This window comes from Nelumbo nucifera, chromosome 4 (assembly GCF_055504915.1).
Source record: "Nelumbo nucifera cultivar China Antique chromosome 4, China Antique-T2T, whole genome shotgun sequence".
Lineage (NCBI taxonomy): Eukaryota > Viridiplantae > Streptophyta > Magnoliopsida > Proteales > Nelumbonaceae > Nelumbo > Nelumbo nucifera.
In genome coordinates, this window is record NC_142652.1 from 85367042 (window position 1) to 85390559 (window position 23518).

General features: G+C 35.7%; 4 long non-coding RNA genes across 4 annotated transcripts; 3 read left to right on the top strand and 1 right to left on the bottom strand.

The window, feature by feature from the left end:
- Positions 1 to 471: 471 nt before the first annotated feature.
- On the bottom strand, positions 472 to 869 carry LOC148800808 (uncharacterized). Its single transcript, XR_016085163.1, has 2 exons — positions 744 to 869; positions 472 to 698 (listed from the first exon to the last, which is right to left on the bottom strand). It is a non-coding gene; the product is annotated as an uncharacterized LOC148800808 (long non-coding RNA).
- Positions 695 to 4078, top strand: LOC104585874 (uncharacterized). Its single transcript, XR_016085162.1, has 2 exons — positions 695 to 864; positions 3654 to 4078. It is a non-coding gene; the product is annotated as an uncharacterized LOC104585874 (long non-coding RNA).
- A 3228-nt stretch (positions 4079 to 7306) lies between these two features.
- Positions 7307 to 8338, top strand: LOC104585867 (uncharacterized). Its single transcript, XR_016068516.1, has 2 exons — positions 7307 to 7627; positions 7975 to 8338. It is a non-coding gene; the product is annotated as an uncharacterized LOC104585867 (long non-coding RNA).
- Positions 8339 to 12541: 4203 nt separating this feature from the next.
- On the top strand, positions 12542 to 14948 carry LOC104585862 (uncharacterized). Its single transcript, XR_733365.3, has 2 exons — positions 12542 to 12750; positions 14517 to 14948. It is a non-coding gene; the product is annotated as an uncharacterized LOC104585862 (long non-coding RNA).
- Positions 14949 to 23518: the final 8570 nt, after the last annotated feature.

Here is a 23518-nt window from a genome sequence, read left to right on the forward strand (position 1 = left end):
TCAAATTAATACCCTTTTACCTCATTTCTGCTTCATTTAAATTATGGACCAAATTATTTTACTTCTTACAAACAAATAAAACAAGATAAAATCTAAAGCTAAAGTAAACTAGGATTTACATTTCATCCATTTGCACTCCTATGCATTTATACCAGTGCAAATGAATTCACACTGCAACCAAACAGAACCCTATGTATTCGTTGATTTGTAGTTATAGACTTATGGTTAAAACGTTGGTTAGATACGGTAACAGTGATACTCGTGTAATATCCACCGGTTACCATCCACCTTGTATGCTTGAGAGAGAGAGAGAGAGATCTGACTTCTGAATTCTGAATGGTAGGTTGAAGGGAAATGCAAAACTAGAAGAGCAGATGGGATCATAGAAGTTTGTAGAAGAGTGGAGCAGGCTTTGGAGGACTAGGAACCATTAAAGAAGATATAAGAGTGAAAGCTTCGAGTCTACATTGTACGCAACCAACCCCAGAAAATCCTTGTATAAAGAGACCAATATCTTCCCTTCTATTCCCTCTATCCAAAGTTGGCATCTTAGACTTCAAGCTTCAAAGCTCTGTTTCACCATTTTTCGTGGATTTTGGCAAGGCATAGTGGTGGCCTTCGTGGTGGAGGCAGTGGCGGTGGCGGTGGTGGACAAGCAAAGCTAAAAATGCAACCAGGTGGCCCTGGGCCTGGAGGACCTGGACCTGGTCCTGGCCCTGGTTGGGGTCCTGGGCCTGGAGGACCTGGCCCTGGTTGGGGTCCTGGACCTGGAGGACCTGGCCCTGGGCCTGGTTGGGGCCCTCCAGGTCCAGGTGGCTTTTTTGGTGGTATAGGAGATGGTTTGTGCAGCTTCATATCTTCATGGTGAGCAATCTCACTAACTTCGTAGTTTTAAAAATTCCTCTTCCTTTATAGTTATACCCCCCAAAAAAGAAAACCCTCTTTTGCCTTCTACCTCTAAAGCACTCGACTATGATATCGGAATTCATGGGGTGCTTTAATTGATTAAATCTCTTTCGGTAATATGTCTTTCCGGTATCATAGATTTTTCCATCTCTCTAAATGATGTATTTTCTTGGGGCTTCACGCATACTATTCAATGGGAATAACCCGTCTCTCATTCCCCAACCTTCACAGAAATTGATCCCAAATCACTGCTACAACCAGCCAAAGACCTTACCCACTCAGCCGGCAGTTGATTCCAATGCACCTTCAACTCCACTCCCCTTCAATGTTCTCTTATTCTCCACCATTATATTAGAGATGTAGTTTGCACAGTGGGTTGAATAACTGGGACAAAGTGTTATGTTGTAGGGAAATTGTCTAAAACTCAGTAAGTTTTTTATTTTCCAAAACTCACCTTCCGTTAGTGCACCGTTAATGCTTCTTAATGGAGGTGAGTAAGAGGAAAAATTGTCTTTTTCAGTTTTCAATTTTCTTGTTTTTTTGCATTTTTAGTGTTTTGTTATAATTTCTGTTTTTTTTTACATTTTTCTATTTTCTACAATCCATAAATTTTCCTGTATTTTTGTTATTTATTTACAACTTTTGTGTTTTTCTATAATTTTTGGTGTTTTTCTACAATTTTTATTTTCTAATTTCGTTTTTCAATTTCTCTAGTTTCTATAATTTGAAAATAATTTTTTATTTTGTTTGCAATTTCTATAATTTTTTATATTTTTTTGTAATTTCTATGTTTTTATGTGTTTTATATTTAACTTTTTTAAACTTTTTTCTTTTTCATGTCTAAATATTAAAATGGTAATATATTAACACATGTTAATTTCTTTTGTATATATTTTATATTTTTCTATAAAGGTTAAAATGATAATATATTAACACCCATTAGTCTGTTTAATGTAAAGTTAGTGAGATGATGAATTTTAGACATTTTGAAAAGTTATGAGTTTAAGAAAAATATTGAAAACTCATGATGAGTTTTAAACAATTTTCTTATATTGTATCTTGTGTTGGAAACAATTTTCCTAAGGTGAGATCGGCTTCAATCAGTGCAAGGCATATTGGAACAGCTTTTACAGCGTTGCATAGGGAATATCTCCACACTTTTATGCGTGTTTGACGGGCTTTGCACTGGCTGAATTCGGTTTCAACTTAAGTTAAAAGTTCAGGAAAAGAGTTTAGCCCAGAAAATCTTGCCACGTGTTTAAAATTGACCTTTAGACGGCTTTTATTAAAAGTATGAAGTTTGAACAACCACTGGGATGATATTTTCAGTCTGACCCGAAAATTCCGGGTTTGAGCTTAGGTTTTGACAGGCCAATACAATGCAACTATGCAACCCTTGCAATTGCGAAACACGGATCGCGGCCTCTCGGTGGGGTATCCACCAAGATAGCTTGAGGAGCTGCTTCTCTTGGAGCTTTCTTCTTCTGCTGCTGTCTTTTAGGTAGACTAATTGTATTGTTGGGTCCTGCTGTGTTTTGCGTCTGTTAGTGTCTCTTTAATTATGTGTTGTTTTCTCTGGTTTGATGGCCCTAACTTTAGTCATTTTTAAAGGCGATTATTTGGTGTACTGGTAAAATCTCAAGCTTTCTATTGTAAGAAGCCGGTTTGAGTATGAGAGCAGTCATTTTGTTCAAAAAAAAAAAAGAAAAAAAAGAAAAGGGTTAAGACTATCGGATTCACACCTCTCAAGTATATTTGATCTATATGGTGTTTGGTTCCGTTACTGTTTATTTGAAAAATGATGCTAGTTTAGTGCCACAAAGACATTTTCCTTTGGAACGCTATGGAAAAACTTCTTTTTAATATTTCTACCAACGTTTGTGCATTTTTTCACTATTTAGCTTATGTGGCATCTATAGTTGCCATGCTTTTTCAACCGTTTTCCTTATTTTTCATGATAAAAAAGTAAAAGACATTTTTTAAATAAACAGCAATGGAACCAAACAGTCCCTAGATTAACCATAAGATCCCTTTGCATGCTAGAAACAGGTGCAATCGTGTAGGAAATCACCCTACCTAACCCATTAAAGTGAATGAATGATTCGAAGACACTGATGGATAAAAGTTGTTGGAGGTGTCAAGCTTTGAACATAACGATCTCTAGCTAGGAAGCGTTCTAATTATTGAACATGACTACATGTCCTAAGAATGACGGTTCAGCCCAGGGTCAGAATTTGTAGGCTTAAAGTACATTTGGTGTAGGTGACAGCTCGGAATTGATGCTAATTCATGGACGGTATGGATGTATAGGGTGTGGGTTTTTGACCTTTTGGATGTTTATAGCTCAGCAGTGAAAATAAAAAATCTGCATTTGGCCTATCCATATTTCTCTGAAATATTTAAGCTTAGTTTGGAAAGAGTATAAATATAAATATATACAAAATAATATAAAATGCAAGATTTTGTACTCTATAAATTTGTATTTATTTTCCTTCCAAACTGAGCCTTTTTGGAAAAAGTACAAATATATACAAAATAATATAAAATATAATATTTTATACTCTACAAATTTGTATTTATACTCCTTCCAAACTGAGCCTTAGGGTTTCAGTGACTGAAAAGATACATATCGATACTTTGAACCATGGATAAATACAGGTTGTATGTATACATTGCGTATAAGCAAAGCATTTTTCTTTCTTATGAACCTCTGCTAACTGTTTGAATTTTGTTTACATGTTTTACAGCTTCTACTTCGTATGCTGTTGCTGGATGCTACAAGACTGCTTTGGTGGGCCTCCAGGACCTCCTGGTCCACCTGGACCACCCTAGTGATTTGGTGATTTTTGCCATTGGGAGGAGGCGTGATGGCATTCATGCAATCGTGGGTCTGTATTTGCGTGTCCGTTCAAGAATAAGAATAGTTCTGCCTTGTTGACGTATTAACCACTGTATTCTCTACTAAAAATTAAAAAAAAAAGACAAAAGAATAGCCAGGTGGAAAATTGTAGTAGAAACTAGAAAGGCTCTTCATGCCTAAATATGGAGTCCGGATCTGCTGTAGTCTTAAAGCATTGAACTGTGCTGTATACCCAATAACTAAATGCCACTTACACATGTGGCTTTCTTCCTATGTGCGATAATTAATAGAATACAGAATATATTTCTTTCATTATTTATCTCATGGTTTATAAAACTGGATTTGACCGGACCGTTGGACTGAAAAACCGGGAACTGGTCAGGTGATTGATTCTGTTTTACCCCAGAACTGTCATTTTGCCAAAAACCGTTGTTTTAGTCAGCAAACTGCTGACACGGGCAGTTGAACCATTCGAACTGTTCAACTGTTTTGACTGTTTTTTATTTTTTATCAAAACGGGCCATCCATTCGGTTCAAATAGTCGGATCACTCGACCCGGAAACCAGACCCCTGACTGGTTCATTGTCCGATTCGATTTCAAAAGCCTTGATTTATCTAACTTTTTAAATCTTTTTTCTTTTTAAGTACTTCACGTTCCCCTCTCTGTCTTTCTTAACCTTTCTTTCTTCCCCAAACGTTAATCTACAAATTTTATTACAAGGCTTTTTGTGAGCTTATATGCAGTTCATGGTTCTCCTTTACCCTTGGTCTGATTTCAACCATAGATGCAATCTCAGTTGAGCATACAAGATTGTGTGCCAAACACGTACAGATATTGGGGAAGAAGGACTTGGCAGTCTTGATCTTGTTATGACCATCATCTTCCTAGCTTTCACTCCGATCACTATTTTTAATCACAGCCTCGATCAACATCTTGAATATACAAAATAGTGCTAAACTCGTTGAGGTCGCCTTTGGGGACGAAAAGGGTTTGGGAAGGAAGGAGAGGCCGAGAGGATCGAAAAAAATAGTGGAAGGGGCATGCAAGAAATTAAAAAAATGAATAAATAATAAAACGTTATGTGTCTTAGGAGAATTCACCCCTAAAAGCTAGCTGTTGAAGGGAGGGAATCCAAGCACATATATACCCCACAATAACATCCCATACTATCGATGTGGGATACCTCACATTAGCATCCCATATTACCAACATGGAACAAATAGGTCATAACGCAAAACAAATATTTACTCCAGTAATAATGGTGTGTTCTGATTTATCAAAATTTAGAGGGTGTTCATTAATATGAATGATTTGTTTTTCAAAAAAAAAAAAAAGAACCACACAACTTGTTAAACACCCCTTTAATCTTTTGGGAAAACTAACTGTGACATAAAACTTTATCAGGTAGGCAATATCCCTTCTAAATTTTATTCATATTAGGCTGTGTTTGGTTGCAATGCAAATAAATTTCCACTGATACAAAACTATGGCACTACAAATGATTTGAGTGTAAATTCCGACTTATTTTTGTTTCAAGTTTTAACTTATTTTGTTTGATTGCAGTACAAATGAAGTAAATTAAGACATGAAACAGAATAAAGTAAAATCTAAAACAAAATTAAACAAGAATTTTGCATCCTTTACATTTGCACTCCCATGCATTTGTATTAGTGCAAATAAATTTACACTGCAACCAAACACAACCTAAGGCTCAGTTTTATAAAGAGTACAAATACAAATTTGTAGAGCCCAAAATCTTGTATTTTGTATTATTTTTTATATATTTGTATTGTGCATATTTGTATTTGTACTCCTTCCAAGTTGAGCCTAAGGATCTGTTTTGGAAATGTGCAAATACAAATATGTTCAGTGCAAAACCTTGTATACAGTTCATATTTGTCTTTCTAAGCTTTGTATTTGCACTTTTCTCAATCAGAGCCTAAAGGCTGAACTTGTCAAAATATTTACTCTAAAGGTACAAGTTAGATGGGACCAGATCTAGTAGACACACCATAAGTAAGCAAGTTAAATGAGCATTTGACAAGTATTTTGACAACTATCAAAAGTGGGTTTTAATCATTTTCAAGGATGGACTGAGGGTATTTTAAGGGAGACGTCAAACAAATTTTTAAGTACTCATTGAACATGCTTACAATGTGTGCCGGCCGGATCCAAACTGAAGTTAGATAGGCAAATAATAGATAGAAGCTATCTGTCTGTCTAATTGCACCGTCCAAAGCAAATATTTCTGTAGGTTCAACGTAGCCGAACAAGATTATGTAGCTGACTTTATATAGTTGGGATAAGGCTTAGATGTTAATGATGATGATAACGATGAACTTAATCATGAGTAGGCGTCTTTCTAACCCCAACCTCATATTGGCCATATTTTATGTTTATGTTCCCCAAGCTAATTTTGGTTTGATACAATGTTTTCAATTTGCTGTTGACCCGATCAGTCAAATCATCACTCAACCACCATGTTTTATGTTCATGTTTGTCAAGCTAATTTTGGTTTGATACAATATTTTCAACCCGCTATTGATTCGATTGGTCGAATTGCTCGAACCGTTATCCGACCAAGATTTTGGGTCCAGTTCAGTCAAGACCCATCAGATGGTAAAAAACCATTGACATGGTAAAAAAACATTCAACCTGGCCGGTTCAACCATTAATCCGTTCGACCTGGTGACCGGGTCACAGATTGCACACTCTATGCATGCAAAACATTTGGAAGCCATAACTTTGCACTCCGATGCCCGATTGGAGTGATTTTTTTCTTATTTTGGGTAACTTTTTGAGATCTATGCATCCCAAGGCACCTTTCCCCACTATTTTCACGAAAAAACCCTTTTTGGCCTCAAATTACAAATTTTAATATTTTTTTATAAATAAAATAATTTAAAACTGAATTAAAACATAAATTAAATACATAATAATACATATAACATATCTAAAACATATTTATATATTATTTATTTCTTTTATATATATACACATACATGCGGTGGCGTGTTACGGTCTGAACCATTCGACCCGGCTGGTCAAACCGATGACCTACAACCAGCTGGGTCAGTTTTTAAAACACTGGTTTGATGAATAAAATAAAATAAGAGATAAACAGAAAGTTTGCAGAAAATTCCAAGCATATTTTGTAAAATCTTTTTAAAACTCACTCTCAACTTACCATTTCTCTATTATTTTTTATCAAACCAAACACACCTTAAAAGGGTGGGTGAAAATAATAACTAAAATATTTCATCCTAGAAAAAGATCATTGAATCATATAAAAGGGAAAAGAAGCAGAGAGACCAGGATATGAAGATATTGTAGCTTGTTTTGGCAATTACTTGCAAATACAAGAAAACCTCATATGTGGAAGGGCTGTTTTGAATGGTAGATAGGATAAGAAGAGTTGACATACTGTTGGACTTAATTTAGAATTTATGATGGAAAACTTGAAGGCTAAGCAATCCCAATCCCAACCCCAAACCCATAGAAAGTCTTCTATATAAGAATCAGTAACCTCTCTTTGGATCCTCTCGGCTTTGCTCAAAGGTGGTGGCACCTTATAGCTTCAAGACTTTTCTCTATCTCTGCAGATACTATCGGTGGGCATAGTGGTGGTGGCAGCAGGTGGTGGTATAAAGCTAAAGGATGGGACCAGGAGGACCAGGAGGACCAGGAGGACCAGGAGGCCCTGGGCCTGGTTGGGGTCCTGGACCTGGTGGACCTGGGCCTGGTTGGGGCCCTGATCCTGGTTGGGGTCCTGGTCCAGGTTGGGGGCCTGGGCCTGGTTGGGGACCTGGTGGCTTCTTTGGTGGTATTGGAAATGGTTTGTGCAGCTTAATTTCTTCTTGGTAAGCAAAATTAACTGTTGCTGTTTCTGAGTTTGTCATCTTTATTTTCTTCTGCCATTAATTATGTTCTTGGTTGAATGATGGGAACAATACTTTTGCTTTTTTTTTTTTTCATATGAACTCATTAAGGCTATGTTTGGTTTGATAGAAAGTAAGAGAGAAAAAGAAATCAAGGGAAAAACTCTGAACAAATTTTGTGAAAATTCTTGAGAACCTTTCGTGAACTTTTTTTTTTTGTTTCAACCAAACAAAGACCGAAGGGATATTGATTTAGAATATTGTTTTTTTTTCTTTTTTACAAATGACACAGTTCTAATTACTTTGTGCTTTGTTGTTTCATTTGTCAGCTTCTACTTCTGCTGCTGTTGCTGGATGCTGCAAGAGTGCTTTGGTGGGCCTCGAGGACCCTACGGCCCACCTGGGCCTGGTGGACCTCTCTACTGATCCAGTGTTCCTGCTTGTGTTGTGTATGAAAAACAGCGGTGTGATCAGATCACTGATTGCCCGTTTCATAAAAGAAGATCTAGTTTCAATTTACTGGTATGAAGTATGAACTAATGAACTGCCACATGGAGATTGTGAAAGGCAAATACGGATTCAGTTGCTGCACTTTAATTTTATCTACCCTTCATGCCTCTTAAAATATGTCTTTAATCAATCTGTTTAGTATGATGTCTTTTCGATATCATAGTGGAACCCTAATTTGTATTATCTACCGATTTTCGTTCTTTAACACATCTTTCATGTGAAATTTTATTATTGGGCTTGAAGCTTAGACAAACACATAAACATTCATACCTTGTCTGAAATTTAATTAATTATAATGGGACAACGAGAATCAAACACTAAACCACTTGTTCAAACAGATTATGATACTGTATCAAAGAATTGCTCAAATTAAAAGACTGGGCTGCGTTTGGAAACGATGCAAATAAAGTGTAAATCTCAGTTCAGGGTAAATTTATACTCTGGTTCACTTTTGCCTGTGTTTGATAACATTACATTTTTGCATTGACAAATGACAGAAAATGCATTTTTCAATACAAATTTACATGAATAATAAAATATAAAAATACAGTAATAAAAAAAAAATTAAATCTATATTTAAGTAGGCTTTTGATAAAAAAAGACATGCTTTATTAGAATTCATGCTTGCATCCATTACACTTATTTGCATCGTTTCCAAACACAACCTTAAGCACTTAAGTGAGGTCCCAAAATAAATTTATTATTCTCTAACAAGGTAGGATAAAGGTCTAAAGATTTGATAATGAGACTCAATGCGGATCGAATCACAGCCCTCATTTGAAGCACTTTTATGGACCAGCAGTCCAACCTACTTGACACCATTATCTATCTTGAATTTGCACATAAATTGAATGCCCACTCAACAACAACAACCTACTTATTAAGTCCACCCACTAGGGCTGCAAAACAATGTTGGGTTTAGGTAGATCCAAATTTGATTCATTTACATTCATATTCGAGTATTCGAATAGAATCATATCCATTACATTTATAATAATCCAAATTGAATTTGGACTGTAATGGGATATTGAATAATATTGAATAAATTAAATTAAAAATAATCAAAATATTTCATATTATAATAGCATGAAGTAAAAAATAGTTCTGAAACTGTGTACCACGAACAAAATATCTTGAAAATAACTTATATTTTTTAGAACAAAAAATAACTTATATGTAGGGGTGTTAATAGGTCGGATTTGGGTTGGATCCCATTTTAATCTAAATCAATTTGAACTGATTGGATGGACTTGGATTGGACTGGACCTGATCCATTTGTAATGGATATATATTGGATTAGATCAGGTTGAACCGATATCCGGTCCATTAAAACAAGATAAGAGTACTAGTGTCAATGGACCAGGTTTGGCTTGGACCCAATCTAAATTGGAACCAATTGGAACCAATATCCGGTCTCATTTGAAGCACTTTTGTGACTCCCTTCATGTGGTCATGTGGTGAAAGCTGATGTAGGCGCTCATGTCTCAAACCAATAGAGCGTGGTAGACGGTGACGCACAGGGTGGACCCAACGAGGGCACATGCAGAGCAGAGGCCAACACACGTCATAGGGCCAATGGCATGGCCGAATGCAGCGGCCTCGGATGGCCGCACTCCTCAGGGCCAGACCACCTCCTGGCCATCCGCGCCCACCTACCTCTAGGCGACCTTAAGTATAAATAGGGGGCAACCCCTCCAAGGTAAGCATTTGGACTCGAGATTACTAAGAGCTCCCTTACTCCTTTCGTGGCCTCGTCTGAGCGTCTTAACTTCAGGCTTCATCCACCTTGTATTGCACCTATACTAACTTGACCATCAAAGTCTCCGCCTCGGATACTTACTCGGGGCCTCTGCCATTCTCCCTCTCTCCCTCATTATAGGACTGGCCTATTGGTCCTCGGCCACAACAGACCTCGGACTTTTCAATCAACCCTCCGCACATAAATAAAATTATCTTATTGCCCTTGGCTCATCCTAAGCAGCAACAAAAGCGATCAAAGACCAATTATGTGAACTTGTCTCAATCTTTTGCTTAAGACTAAGAACTCTCTTTTGTTGTTTAGTAATGTAAATATTAACTTTATTTCTAGACAGTACAATATCCCATGACATAGGGTAGATCAAGTAGCCAAAGATCATATGAACCAGTCCTTTTCTATTTCAAATTATCCTAAACAGAGAGAAGCTTTTAAATGGATGAATAGGATTCTATATGTATACGTGTGTGAGAGAGATATAGTGACAGATTTAAGTAGGTTGGGTCATAAATTGGCAGACCTACACCAGAGGGACCTTGACTCGTGTTAGATCATTGCCTTCTTACGGGGTGTTTGGTACAGTGGTTTTGTTGAGTTGCTGTTGTGCTTTGGGCTAATCAATAGAAATTAACAAGAAAGATGTGTAGAAGTGTCATTTTAACTCCAAAAGTGCATGTGTATGAGAAGCATCAAATTTGACGTTTTAGAAAGAAATGGTAATTTGTATTAATCAACTTAAAAAATGTTTCACTAGGGGTGTTCAAATTCGATTGATAAATCAAAAATCAAACCGAACCAAACCAAAAAAGTTAATTCAGTTCGGTTAATTTGGGTACCAGTTCGGTTTGTTTGTTTTTTTTTTAAATCGGTTTTTTGTCCTGGTTCGGTTTGACTGAAATTTTCAATCCAACCGAACTGAAAACGAAATTAATGCTGTTATTTAGTTATGTATATTAAACATTAATATTTTATTTAATACTTTATGCTAATTAATTATTATATTTCCCAATAAACAATTTGTCAATTCCCCATCGAGCTTTAGGCCCATTCTAATTTTTAATTAATAATAGTTAATTAAAACTTAGACTCATTATTAATTGTTTATTATTCATTAATCATTACTTATTTTTGAAAATGATTAATAATAGCTAATTCCTATTCTAGCTTTTAACTAATAATAGCTAATTAATTAAAAACCACTGGACTTTGGGGTCATTCTAACTTTTAATTAATAATAATTAATTAATTAAAACCATTTGATGGGGCCATTCTCATGACCCCAAACACTCCCTTATTTTCTTTTCTGATGTGGGTCCATGATTATAAATTACAAGGACCACAGGTAAAATCACAAAAAGCCATCTGTTATATCAACAACCTATTTTTTCACATCCCACCTACCCTTCATTATTGTGCTGATTTTACCCTAAAATTAACATTTCAAACTTGCCCCTTGTCCTTAAAAGTTTAAATAGACTTCTTATACTCGATATGGAAAGGGTACAATTATAAATATATATAGTATAAATACAAGATTTAAAAATATAAAATACAAGATTTATATTGTACATATTTATATTTTTACTCTTACCAAATTGAGCCTTTGGCTGCATTTGGAAGTGGTGTAAAACCACATCGATGGAGTTTCACACCAAACCTTAAAAAGGTTCTGATCGTTGAGTTTCGAAAAATGTGGCATTTTACATCGATTTTATCGATATACTATTTACATCGATTACCAATGTAAAATTTTAGATGAGGTTTTACATCAATTTATGATGTAAAACTCCATTCCATCCAAACACTGATAAATCTGAACCGAGAGTGGAGTTTTACATCGATCTTAATTTACATTCCATCCAAATGCCAAGAAAACCAAACCAAATTAAACTTCCATCTAAACACTGATAAATCTGAACCGAGAATGAAGTTTTACATCGATCTTAATTTACATTTACCTCGATTCTAAATGCAGCTAGCTTTGTTTTCACTAAACCAAAGCAATAAACCTTCAATTTAGAAACATGTGGAGTAGAATGAACACTTTGATAGATCATATATTAGCTTAACCGGCTAAGAAATTTTTTTGGGGGGTTTTTGCTATTCAGTCCACCGTTACAAACCTTATCTTCATTGTACGGTTAAGGTAGATGACAGCTTGGAATTGATGCCAATATATGTGTGAAAATATTTAAAATTTTAAATTATTATAGATCTTCAGTGAAATTCAAAATTCTGACGTGGAATATAATCACTTTTTTTTTTTAGCCAAATGGGTTCAATACATTAAATATTTTAACTTGTACAAAAATTTAGCAAATACCTAAGTAGACACCATCTTCACTTCTCTTGTTGGAGAAAGACTATTTTAGAAGATGGCTACTTGATATATAACAAATGCCAAGTGTGAGGTTGCTACCAATGGCCCTCAATAACTGGGACTATTTTTGGATATAGACTCTTTAATCTTATAAGTAAAACACCTGTTACACACTGATTGCACATAAATTGTGTCGGTCGGTTTGAAAAGTAGGTGTCAATTACATACTGGGATCTCGAAAGGCATGACTCTTTCACTTACCAGTCTAACTGGGATCTCGTTAAAATGTCACCCCACTTGCTCAACAACCAGTCTTTTTCAATTCTATAAAGTATCAATCGGAGCTGTGTTTCAGCCTAACTACTGTATTCTTCACAAACTAGTTGGGTTTCTTGTTCAGACAGACTGACAGAGAGAGATGCCGCCGGGATGGGGACCTGGACCAGGAGGGCTACCTCCATCTCCTTTTGGGTGTTTCGGTTTCCTTTGTGATGGGATATGCAGACTCATATCGTCATGGTAAGTCAATTCAATGCTGCCTAAAATTTCCTAGCACTCAATCAAATTGTATTGTTTGTTTATATACGTTTTTTGGGAAAATCTATGGTATCGGAAGCAAGGTTCAAAGTATCGATATGTATCAGCCTGTATCGACTGATATGTATCATGCTGATGATTTTTTTGATACATCCCTCCAGGGGTTGTATCGGGTCAGATCATGGTTCATAAGGTAGCCATGCTAGTTTTGAAAAAAATAAATAGAATTTAAAAAAAAAGTATCAATACAGGCTGATATGCCCTACTAGTGCATCCTTGAACCTTGACCGGAAGGACATGATACCACCTGATTGGTCACCCCTTGTGTTATACTGGTTGATTGATTGCAAATTTTTCTGATATCATGTCTTTCTGTAATCATAGTTGAACCGCCCTTTTTTATATATATTCTCTCTCTCTTCTATTTGAAATATATTAGAATTTTTGACTAGTTTTATGGCATCTGTACCACCAAAATACTAAGGGAGAATGACTGATCAGCCCAGCTTAGAATTCTTTAGCCCCACCTTATAGGGGGGATGAATCGTGACCGTGGATTGATGTCAAATTCATGGACAGAATATGGTTTATAAGGGGAGGGAGGCTGTAATTCAGAATTCTGCAGTGAGCTGCAGAGTACTTTTCCCAAATACTATAGGGGTATTTTTCAACGTGAATTGTTTTTTCTTGTTGTAAGTTTCAAAAACAAATTAAAAACCATCTGATTTGAAAATAAATTGTTTCTCAGAACAAAAACATGGAAAACTTGTTATTAGTTGTAAATGTATGCTTTTTAATTTCTTTTGTTTTTGAAACTACAACAAAAAATGTGTTTTTGAATCTCTGATTTGAAAAGCATGATTTTGTTTTAAACCATAGTACATATCTCATTATCTTTCGTAAATAATACAATATCTGCACTAGAACACTTGATTTTGTTTAAAAAATCATCATTTTGATGGTTTTAAAAACATAAATTGCTTTTTGAAACAAAAGAAAACAATCCAACTTGCTTTTGCTTGTTAAAACAAATTTACAGTTAGGAATATGTTTTTATTTGTTTGTTGATGTGATAATTACCAAAATAAATGAAAACAAAAACATTTACTTTGTAGAACACCCCAATAAGACTTTGAATCGAGTTCGGATCTCCTGTCCATATTTATCGCAGCCACACATGGAGAACATCTCATCCTCTGCATAGTATTATGCAGGGGGAGATGTTCACAATTCATGGGGATAGTATATTGTGGGTAGGCATGAACAGGGTTCTCGTGGGCAGAAGATCCGGAGTCCTTTGAATCTTGCATACATTATGATCATAAGCATTGCGGTTATAGTTGCACGCACCGAGGATGCCTAACTTATAGTTCTAAAGTGCAACATTTACAACATGTAATGTCACAAAGGCCTCAATCGTTTTCACTTAGATGGATAAATATGTTTATTTCTAAGATTTTACTTGTCTAATGTTCTTGTGCAATACGAGTTATTTGTTTGTGTAAAGAGAAAGGTAAAAGGAAAAACATATTATCATTGCACGGGTAAATTACCTACAAAATTGATACTCTCTGTTATCTTAGCTTACCTAATATAACGGCATTTGAAAGTAGGAATTATGATCAATTACCCATTTGACCAACTAACATCTATTACATACCGACAAACCAATGGGGCAAAAGTACACTTCTTTACTTTTATGGTAGAATTTACACGAGACTAAGGGAAGGGTGTTGCTTTGGTTGCAGCTTTTATGTACTGTGTTGTTGCTGCATCCTACAAGAATGCTGTGGACCATTCTTTGGTGGACCCCCTGGTCCTGGTGGCCCACCTCCACGTCCCTTTTGATCGGGAAGCTCTTTCAATCTATTGTGTATTGATTACTGTTTCGGTGCATGTATGTTTATGGAATAAAATGGGTAGGAATGAAGTTTTAATTTGTGTGTTTATGTTCATGTCAAATGCACCACTTAATAAGGTATGAAATAAAGTTTACACAAAAAATTTGAAGTATTCAAATTGAAATTTACCAACCGAGGGTTGGTTCGTTGGTGTATTCTGTATTAGCTTAGCTGGTTCGTTGGTGTATGCTTATACACAGACAATAATTAAATTAGCCCCTGTATTAGGAATATCTCTCCATGAATGATAACAGAGATGAATGTGCATTTGTTGCTCTACCTTTTCTTCTAGCCATGTTTAAGGTTTGAAAAAAGTGTCATGCAGAAGCGCTACATCTGCTACTAGTTAGGGGTGCAAGTGAAGCAAAGAAGATGGGATTTAAGGTCAATTCAGGCCCGACCCTAAATATTGGGCCTAAGACCTGAGCTGACTGGGCCTGAGATTAAGTCTGATCTTTTCAATAATCAAGCCCAGCCTGAAAATTGACATATTCAGATTTGGGCCAGGCCAAGCTTGATTTAATCAATTGGAATCAAGTGTGCTTCCTAGATCTAGTCGTTTTTTATATTCTCTTTCAAATGAATCATGAATGGAATGAACATCATCGATTAAGCTAACTGGTTTTAATTTTTAAATACTCTATCTTATGGGTATGAATGTTCATGAGCATAGATAATGTGCTGGAAATCCAGATTAGGGTGTTTGGTTTAATGCTGACCATAGATCACATCTAACCAAAAGATACTGTAGCCACAGTGTTGCATATCCCGAATATCTTTCCATGAATTAGAACACAAAATACAAGAGATATTCCTAATGTGCAGCTGTTAAGATCTTGTGACCAGCAGATTTGGATTCTCCAAGTAGCCCCAAATCTTTGTCGAACCCTTTTTTCTTAAGTTTTATGCAAACATTTTGTAACTGAAAGCCAGAACAGTGATATCTCTTAGCTCTATTAGATGATGTGGGACTAAAGTTCAAAGTATACTCTTCTTATTTATTTCTTTATTTTTTTTTAAACAAAGTAGAGGCTGAAATAAGTCAAATTTCCAGAAAATGCAAATTTGGAGTATTAGTGGCTCATCGATAGTCTGATACATGACAAAATTTTGAATCTTTGTGGAATTAGCGTTGTTCCTACCTATTTGCATTAGGGTAAAAACGATTTTATCCCAATGAGTAAAATTAGGGTTGCAACTTGGGTAGGTTGAGATTGGACTTTTTGTCAATTTTGAATGGAGCCCGAATCTACTCCAAGCAGTGCAGAGTTCTAATTCAAGCATTAACATTTTTTTGGGTATTAGCTCACTTTGAGAAAAGGAAAGAAAACCTAAGCCCCCACCTTTGAAATCAGATCAGGTCCCACTCATTTGCAGCCTCACCTTAAAAGAAATTAAGCTATTTTTTTTTCTATTTTTTATTATTGGACTACACAACCACAGAGAATAGTCATTCCCTAGACCCATAGGCCCAGCCGGGTTGAGTTAGTCGGGCTTAGGCAGGTTGATAATGGTAAGGTTTAAAAGAATTTATGTATATATTTTCATATAGCCATCTTTTAATGGTCTTTATAGCTTAATTTAAGAGTAGAGTTGATTGAAAATATGTATAGATTTCATTTACAAATGTGCATATATATATATATATATATATATATATATAATTAGAATATATGTATGTATGTACAAGATTTTTAAAACTAGATTGGATAGGGAACTGTTCTGGGGTCCGGTCCTAGGTCGATCGGTCCAACCATTTAGTCCAAACGGATGACCCGCTCTGATAGAAAAATAAAAAAAAAAAAAAAAAAGCAAAAAACGATTAAAAACTGTTGTCCGGATCAATAATTCAACCGCCCAGATCAGTGGTTCACTGACCAAATCAACAGTTTTTTACCAAAAAGCAGTTTTGAGGTAAAACAGAACCAATGAAGTGATTGATTTCCGGTTTTCCAATCCGACCATCATGTCCAACCTGGTTTTAAAATCCATGAGTATGTATGTATTTGTTTGAACAGGCTCGAGTTGAATCCAGCCCAGATTAGGTTGGATTGGGCTCAATTTACCTGAGACTTCAACCCAAGTTTAGGACAGGCCTGAATTTTCTGGCCCAGCCCAATCCACCCCACAGCCTAAAAACACACGGGCAGCCCATGTGAAAACTTAGGTTGAATCGAGTTGGGCTCGGGTTGGCCAGCTCAAGTTGCAATCCTACCTAGTGGGGGATTCAATTCAATTCAGATCTCCTACCCACATCTATACACTATACAGCTATGCATTGGATTCGATTCGCAGTTGAACGAGCCAGCGTACCTCAGTTGGTAAGAAAAGGTCACCTGATTCAAACAAATAATCGCTCCCCACTTATTTTTTGGTTCTCGACTGAATGTCTGGTTCTTCCTTGGACCGGGTTTTTTAATCCGATAAAAAAAATTCTATCGTAATATACCAAAAGTATTCATTGATTAGTAGAACTACGTAGTAGTTGAAGGTGCAAAAGGCAAACCAAGAATGGATAGAAAATAACCGTGACACGAACTGACAACTGAGAAATTTGCATCTGTCTTGGGAAAACGCCAGAGCTAGAATTGCATCGATTCAGTCGCCTCGTTCTTCTCTTGAATATTGGTTCGGTTCAGGAGTTTTTGTCCAGTCATTGACATCACCATTACGTGATCAAGCTGTGTACCGTTATGGCGTTATCTGATAACATAGAAAACAAAAGGACTCTGGAGTCTGGACTCAGCAAAAATAGGTTAAGATTGCTGGAATCTTGTATTACGACCACTACTTTGGCCATGGCTTTGAGCCTTTGACTGAGAAAGCTGGGGTCGGTTGGTAGAGCCCACGCCAAGCTGGGGTCCACCTGTTAATTCTAAACAGAAACATGTGGCTGGCACTCGATGACCCTATTGGGTCCCACTAATTAATTGTCCCAGATCCAGATCCAATCAGTGGAAGTAGGAAGATTCGTCGTGGTAGGAAGGGGATGAGATCAGAATCGTCACCGCCACGGATCAATCACATAACGTCTCGTCGCCATTTACTACTTTATTGAAGCTTATCGATAAATTTTGAGATTAATAAAATAAAGATATCCAAGCAAAAAAGGCCGGTCATGTTAGAAAACTTACAATTGGATTGGACCGCACGGTTTCCGTTTACAATTTTCAAACTGGACCACAGCGTTTTTGGTTAAAGCATTCCACCCGTTTTGTGTTTTGTCTTTGACCGGTTTCGTATTCTCTATCGTTAGTCCTCATCCCATCAAAGATAGAGAGAGAGATGATAGCAATTCAGTTTTCTTATTTAAGAAGAAAATTCAAACAGAAAGACTTCCATTGTGTTTAGTGTGAGTCACATTTGTTCAGCCGCTGATGCATCAAATAAAAAAACACCAACCTTAATTATTGATGCAAAATTTACACCATCTTCTTCGAGCCTTTCTCATGGGATTATATTATTAGAGTTCAAATCAGCCCCCCCACAACATTTCATAGCACATTCCCGCCGTGTATTGGAAACATCTCCCGATGATAGTACCAAATATGATGAGGGTATCATCAGGAGATATTTCCAATACACAGTGGGGATGTGCTGTGGGAAACTATCTTGTGGGGGGCTGATTTTGACTCATATCATTATACCTCCTGTTTATATATTTTTGTTACTCTAAAAATTATGGAGAATTCCTTATTAGTATCTTGTACTTTGGATTTACTGCCATTTTAATCTTTAAACTTTAAAGTGTTACCATTTGGTATCCAAACTTTCAAAACATGTCAATCCAGTACCTGTCGCTAACCAGCCCGTTAACTAGTCATTGAGTGGCATTTGAAAAGACACAAATACACTTCAAATGTCATCTGATTCTCTTTATCAGCCATCTAAAAGTTGACAAAAAAAAATAATAACAATCCCAAGTCCTTAGTTCTTTTATTCAAAAAAGTTGGATCACCAGAATACCCACTAAAATGTAACCCCAACTTTCCCTAAAAAATAAACCCTTTATCCTGTCTTAATTTTCTTTAACATAAAATGGCAACCACACCATTTCATTTTTCACAAACAAATAAAACAGTCAAATCTGAAGCAAAATTAAAATAGAATTTGCACTCCGGGTCCTTAACCCTCCTCTAAGAGTCTAGAATTAATGCAAATGATGTTTGTACTACAAAATCACTTAAATTTCTCTCTACCCAAAAGCCTTCCTTAACCCTCCTCTAAGAGTCTAGACAGGTCTCTTTACCAAAAATGGGTTTCCCATGATGACAAGATATCTTCACTCTGATCAGTCTCCATGTATCCAGAAAATAATCCAGATCTACATAATTAAGAGGATAGTTTTGGTATGTGTTGTTCCATTCATGGTCACTCTCTCCATGATTTTGACCATTTACCAAATGGGTCTCTTATACTTCTCCACAATGGTTTGCACTTTCACTTTTCATGTATCTCCTTTAGTATGATCAGCTGCTCATCCCTGAAACACTTTTGATTTCTTTTTCTCTATTGTTGATTGTTCACAAGGACCATTCTCATTCTGGGCTTGCTTCGTATGGCAGGAAATTCCTGGTCCTAACAGTAGCAATCTTTGACATGGACTTATTCAATGGTGGGTCGCCTTCCTCTTCACAAAAACATGTGGTAGATGTAGATCATAGAGCAACTCATCTCTTGCAATTAAGGAACCCTGATACAGTCCATTTATGGATGCCTTCCAAAATTCTTGTTCACATTTCACGTCACAGCATGAATCTCATCTCTCTTGGTTTCATAGCAAATTTGAATGTGTGACAACATGTAAGATAGGGATATCCACATCATTCAATCATTCTCAGGCTACTTGTCTAGTTCTACCAATGTCATCATGCAAGCATCCACTTCTCCTAGGACGTGGCCTGAGTTTGGTTCGTTAATTAAGTCCATATATATATATATATGTATATATACATATATATTAATCAATTTATACAGGTTAGTGGGCCTTGGATTGAGGTTTTTCTTTTGGTGAGGGTTTGTAAGTTTATAGATTTAATTTTGATGCTGACCAGTTTTGGCAGGGAAGGTGAAATCTATAAATGCACCAAGATCGTGGAGGTCACCTGTGGTCACAAGCAAATGTTAGGGATCTTGAGGTGATATCCCGACGGGGAGAAACTTTGGATGTTGGGGGCCAGCAGCGTATGCTGTTGAGAACTTCTTGGGAATACCACGTTACCAAGGTAAAATAGTAATTGTCCATATTTTCTTTTGACCATAAGAAAATAGGAGTGTCTAGAGAGTTGTAACTTTGAAAAAAGCTCGCATGTTTATAGGGGAGGGTAGTGTTTTCAACTTGTCGTTAACCTGGTTAGTCGAACCGTTCAAACTATCACCTGGCTAGGATTCTGGGTTCAGTTCAGTCAAGGCCCGTTAGATGGTCAAAATCATTGACTTGGTCAAGAACCGTTCGACCATTGACCCATTCGACCTGGTCACCGGGTTGTAGGTTGCACACTTAATGTATGCAAACTTTCGAAGGCCATAACTTTGCACTATAATGTCTGATTGTGGTGATTTTTTTATTTTGGGCAACTTTTCGATATCTGTGTTTCTAGGTGTCGTAGGCACCTTGCCCCACTATTTTCAGAAAAAAAAAACTTTTTTGACTTTAAATTGCAATTTTTAATATATTTTATAAATTAAAAATAAAAAAAATATAAAAATACATATAATTTATTGATAAAATACATATTTATATATATGTATTTTATATCTCGTAATGATTCCCCATTTCGAACCGCTTCCTCTCTGCTCATAGCAGGCAAGTTGGACTTGGTATCACCTGCCAACAACACATTCCAACCCTCTCCCAACATGATCGTACACTACGCATGTCACTATGAGACTGGGACCCATCTCACATGTGTGGCATTGGAACGTGTTCTGTTGTCAGGTGATCCCATTCGGAAAGTTGTGCACGAGGCCACCGTTTGGTCCGTATTAAGCGCATGAATTAATGGCCAGCTGTTACCCTTACTCTTTCAGGTGGATTGACCGAATTGCCCTCTGACGTGGGACACGTGTCACCTCTTCATTGGCGTAATTCGCTTGGCTGCATCGGAATTCATTTCTAAATTAAATGCTTTTGATTTTTCATTTTTGTGATGATCAGGTGTGAGTGCGGGTCTGCTCTATATTAGCTTCAAACAACAAACTAAGGCAAATACATTGTTCCTCGGTATAGAAATAATACATAAGCCAAATGTTAGTTAACTGAATATCATACAATAAAAAATTGCAGACAGAATTTGCATTTTGCATGAATTTGGCATATTAAATTAGATTTATAATCTCATTTAAAAAACCCAATCTAGTAAATTCCAATGACAGTTTATAAACTTCACTGTTTACAAAAGGTTGGACACATAATTTTTAAGAAATTAAACATTGTTGTAACCCTATTAATTTAAATACCAATGCCAAGTAAATATATACAACTAAATACCTTATTATTTTATCCAACTTAACTAAGAAATTATTTGTAATCTTAACTAAAATGTATAAATTTTAATTCAACTCATATTTTAGTCAAAATTCAAAATTATAAGCAACACAGGATGTGCTACATAACAGTCAATATTATATAAACTTAATAGGCATTCACAATTTTACATATATCCATTTATAGGGCTTTCATTTGACCGAAGATTGTTCCAATCTGATTATGTTAGATTTTTTTTTGGTAATTTGAAAAAAGGGCTACACAAGATAGGGGTAACATGTCTCCAAAAATCACAAAAATAAGATAAAAAAAATTATTGACTGGCAACATTTGATGCCATTCTCCAATCTTTCTAACAGGACATTCCTCTATGATGTTCTTAAATCTCCATGGGGTCAATTTTCTTCAATAGTCGGTTGATGACAATTTTCCAATCTCCCTTAATGGTGATATAATGATCTTTGATTTTGACAAACTAGCGGGGACCCGTGTGATGCATGGGAAGATCTGAAAGATTGAATAATTTTATTTACTATTAATTAATTGATAAATTTATAATCAAAGTTTGTTGTTAGTTAACTAAAAGTATTCAAAGTTATTGTTAATATTTAAAATTTTAATAATTGTATTTTCATTTAATATTTATTTAGAGAAAATAATTATTGTTAATTTAATATGAACAAATATTTTTTAATAAATTAATTTTATTAAACATTTGTAGTAATTTTAATAATTGTTATTTTTTTCATTATTTTTAAATGAAATTTTGATTTAATTTAAATAAATAAATAAAATTACAAAGCTAACATTTTTAGTAATTTCACTAATGATTAACAATTATGTAGGAATGGCAATGGGGTGGGTTCGGGGCGCAGCACTCCACCCCTATCCCTGCCCTGTAGTCAATACACTCTACCCCATCCCTGCCCCGTCCCCAATGTTAGGTGGGTTCAAGGCAAGGCACCCGCTCCTTGTTAGGGACGGGGAATCCTCGAATTACCCTGCCTCATTCTCAGAGTCAGGCGAGTTCAAGGCAAGGCACCCACTTCTCATCAAGGATGGGGAATCCTTGAATTTTCTCCACCCCATCCCTAGTGTCAGGCGGGTTCAAGGCAAGGCACCCACTCCCCGTCAACCCAATATTCAATATGATGACAAAAATGATAAAAAAGATATACTGAGTATCAACCATACCACATGGTAAATTTCTAAAAGTACACTAAATTGTCTTTAATTTTCAAAAATATAATTTTATAAAAATTTTAGAAAATTTATTACATTTATGAGTAAGCTCGGCTCATTTACACCCTTGGGGTAAATAATAAAGTAAGGAGTCTTTGATGGTTGATTCTACGACCAGGTAAATTAAATTGTATCTCACTTACTCTTTTACCATAGTTTTTTTTTCCTTTATTTTGTGATTCTATCTTTCCTTACTATATAGTATGGATACCTTTTTTTTGGTTTCACGTATAAAAATTAAATCAAAACCTATGCTAAATAATAAAAACATTTGCTTTCATTTTTGTGTAGGCCATAAAAATTAAATCACAATATTTTACTAGCATCATATTATATAGGATTTTTTTCCCACTCTTACACTTTTATCCTTACAAATGTTCATGTATATCATGTACCCAACTTGTGTCTATTAATAAAATTAGTTTAAAAGTTGCACATATATAGGTTCAGGTTATTTGGAGTTAATTTTATTGATAATGTGATATTTTGGTCATTTTTAATTTAATTTATTAACACTATTCGATATCCAATTACAATCTAAAAATTCGAACCAAATCCGATATAAATCCAATGGATAAGATTCGGTTCAAATCTAAGTATCGACTAATCAAATTCGGATCTGGATAGGATCAATTTGCAGTTGCAGCCTAGCTTCATTTATTAAATTCTATATATAGGATAGGGCACATTTGGCCATGTATCAGCTCCTCCACTTTAGCTTAATTTCTTGTAAGCTTTTTTCAAATGATTCATACAGAATAAAAAATGATTTAATCACTAATAATTTAATAATGAATATAACTTTAAATAAAAACAGATTGAAGAAACAGGATTCATGTAATCAACCTCATATAAGGCATAGATGATGATAATAATGATGACGTGCATGAATCAGAAAATTCTGAACATTAGAATCATCTTTTGGGGCCCAAAAGAAGAGGCCCACATGTTCCCTATTCACCCATTATTCCTACATGGGCATGTTGTCATGTTCCCACAAGCTAAGCCCATGCCATGTGTCCAATTGAAGCCCAATTCATGGCAACGCTCCCAATAGATGATAGTGAGGCCATGGGCCATAGCTGAAATGAAATGGAGGAGTGAACACAGAGCACATGGG